We start from the raw sequence: 3,826 nt of genomic DNA, 5'->3' as shown, positions 1-3,826 counted from the left end.
GCAGAAATATATCTATGGTGAGAATAGTGCAACTGTCGGTCTTTAATGGAGTGCCCAGCAGTTAAGGATGGTGGATCTCATGGCTAAAAAGTTTCGTCAACTATTCATATACTGTTGAAGCTTCAAGCTACAAGTTCATAAGGTCTCATTGGTAGCTCAATGGATTCAAGTTGAGAATCAGTTTTTGGATCAGTTTGAAGTGTTCAAATTGACAAGCTGGAGTTTGATTATATATGATATGATTAAACTGGTTCAGTTATATATGATATAATTGACATGGTATATGAGATACATTAATTGGAGGAAAATTATATAAATATGATTTATATCAAGTATAGGAGAAAAATACTATGGTTTAAATGTTTCATAAGATGTGATATTAAAACTATAGCTTATAAATATAATATGATAAGTTAGTTATTATATTTATTTATATTAAAAATAATTATGAGATAATTGTTGGTGGTTTTCTCCATAACCGTGTGTGAAAGTGGGATGTTGCATTCGGTTTTCATAACTTGAAGGATAAAATGAAAATGTTTTTATTTCGGAAGAGAATCATTGTATCGCTTGATAAATTGTACACTGCCTATTGTTAGCTAACGAGAGCCTACATGACAACTCAAAGTGTTTTCCTAAATGATCAAGTACACGTGCATCTATCTAAACGATCGTGTTGTTTTACTAAATGATCGCACACCTGAGCGAGATTTACTAAATGATCGTCTAAACGATCAGACCTGCATTACCTAAACAATCGTGCATCGTTACTAAACAATCAAGCACACGTCTATACGATAGACACAAAGCTCTCCCACTTACTTGGTCATTGAATACGATCGCTCTTTCCTCCTTCCTTCTACCAAATCCCATAGAGCCCACACCTTCTAGATTCTCACCCTGAGAATACGAAGGTCATTGAATGGTGGTGTCCTAGTTGCTGCCTATTTGTATAGAAGTTTGTTCGCGTGCTAATCGACAATGAGAGTTTTGGGAAGACGACTGGGTTGTTGTTCTAAGTGAGAGCGAGAGGTGCTGATTCGAGACTCCACGAGAGCGAGAGAAATTTAGAAGAAAAGTTCTTTAAATTTGAGTCTCTCATTTCTTTGTCTTTATGTTTTTTAAAGCATGTCATAATTTATGTTCAAATGCATAACTTGTATGTTTGTTTGTGAATTCTTGTATTTCTGTCACAATGAATTTTGAACGATCTTAATTCCGTTCATAGGTACTCTTTGATAAGAGTTCCTTCAGAATGAAGCAAAGCAATACATTCGTGGTAGAGCGTAATGCACAACATAGCTATGCTATGCTTTATGATGTAGCACAAAAAGTCCAGCGTAGCTAATCTCAACAACAACGTTGTGACACTGAGGCCTAGCATAGCAACGCTGCGAGGAAGCTTAGTAATATGCTATGGCAGCAAAAGCCAACGTAGCTATGTTCCCAGAGTGTCGCTACTCCAATGCTGAGGCGTATGCATGTAGGCGATTGTCAGATTGTGGGTTCGAGTCTGGACAAGAGCAGTTTAATTCAATTCCTTCATTTGTATTTTATGTAATTATATTATGAACTAATTAAATTGATATAAATTGATTATATCGACTTAATTAATTTTTAGGGGTGCCAAAATTCGACCTATTTTGTTGTTTATTTAATTTATGAATTTGATGTATAGTAAAATATTATATGTTGCATAATATATGTCATATAGTTTTAAAAGCTCACCTTAGGATAAACATGATTCATATATATTTAATATAAATGTTATATTATATAGTTGTAAGATTTTATAAGCATGCACATGCATATCTATGCATCATACTTTAATATAAATATTATATTGTATGATGGGTATGTTTTATTTTCATTAGTGATTAATATAATTGTTATATTATATGATGAAAGTGGAAATGCATTGAGAATGACATTACTTAGTAAATATAATTATTATATTTAATTAATGTCATTAGATGCATGTTATAGGTTTTAATATTTCATTCTTTTATAACTATTATAAGTTTAGTGAAATATAATAAAATCTATAATCAAGAGTTCAATGCAAACATAGGTCTTAGTTAATTTTAAATGATTTAAAATTAATTCAACTATACTTATGTAAATATTTATAGTATAATTAGAAATATGTTAATCTATAATCTTTGTATTAATAGGAAATGCAATAAAAGATTAAATTTATAAAATAGTTGTCTATAAAGGACATTTATCTAAAGAAGATTTTGTCTAGAATTGGGGTACTTAAGCTAATAGAAACTGAACATCCTTACCTGGGAATCAACCTAGAAAGTGACTTTGCAAGTATTTTATAAGCATGCAATACATAATACAATTTATTAAAGTATTTAATAAATAGTTATCATATATTGTTAATCTATCCCATGTAAGAGTTATATTTAGTAAATTTAACAATGAGCTTAAATAAATTATAAACTGGATTTACTTAAATAATAAATCGTAGATTTAAAACACTTAATGGAAGAAAAAATATATACATGATATGTCAATTTCTTTCCACATTTGCCTAAAAGTTCACACAAATTATCAAAGGCTCAAGCCTTTTGGTAAGTTTTATTGGGCAACGACTTACTTTAAAGCATTTTTATAATTTGATTATAATGTTGTAGGTTATGTCTAGCCATGCAAATATCTCTGTCTGTAGTTTCGGATTAAATTAATCATCATAAAGAGTTCTGGATAATATCGGTAAGTAGTTCCAATAAACTTTTATACAAGGATTCAATTCCATAAGCTAATCTTTTAGGAAAGACTTGAACAAAAATGGAAATTAGATGATAGTTGTTGCATGAGTAACTAACTATTTTGCTAGAGACCATTTGGTTTAAGATTTTATATATGCTCATGAAATAAGGATGTATGTGAATCATGAGCCTTGAAATAAGATTGATGAGAATGATGACTATATTTTGTTGTGCATGGAATGTTATCAGAATTTTATGGGAATAATTTTTTTTGGTATTTAATTTCTAAAATTAATCATGAAAACTCTCTAAAATTTTAATAGATTTATTGGTAAACAATAAATTCAATTCAAAGTTTTGAGAAAATTAATTATTTAACAATCAAATAATAATATTAATTACAAGTATTTGTAAAATGAAAAATTTACAATTAAAGCTACTTGATTACATAATTTGATGGGATCAATTTGATGAATCTATATAATTATGATATATTAATTAAAGAAACAACCAATAAATTCTAATTAATCAATGATAAACTAATTATAATTATAAAAAAATAAATTCATATATTAATTATAATGATCATTTATTAACTATAAATATAATTGATTAATTAATTGATAATTTTATTGCTTCAGTTCTTAACAGTTTATTGAAAAATAAGAATAACTATATATGTGTATATATAAACTAGTTTATTGAACTAAAATAAAAAATTAAATATATATTAAATGGTTTTAATATATATATTTAAATTAATTAATTTATTAAATGTAGTAGTTAAATTCATACACCATAATTTTAAATTTAATATAATTTTATAAAATATAAATTTAATTTTCATATAATAAATAATTTAAATTAATCAGTTTTAATAATATATAAAAATAAAAGAATAAATAAATGTATTAAAAGAGGAGAAATAGTAGGAATGAAGAAAACCCACTTTTTTGTATGGGTATCATTCGTGGATATAAATGATGTATGGAAAACTCATATTCTTATGCCTAAGGCTTCAAAATTTGTACTAAACAATGGGATAGGTATCCCTTATCTATTCCCACTCCTATTTCCATCTCAATTCCCTCGATCCAAATGCCTCC

This window comes from Benincasa hispida, chromosome 12 (genome assembly GCF_027475165.1).
Source record: "Benincasa hispida cultivar pf3 chromosome 12, pf3_genome.v1.1, whole genome shotgun sequence".
NCBI lineage: Eukaryota > Viridiplantae > Streptophyta > Magnoliopsida > Cucurbitales > Cucurbitaceae > Benincasa > Benincasa hispida.
The sequence above is the reverse complement of the archived record's forward strand: the minus strand, read 5'-3'. Positions refer to the sequence as shown.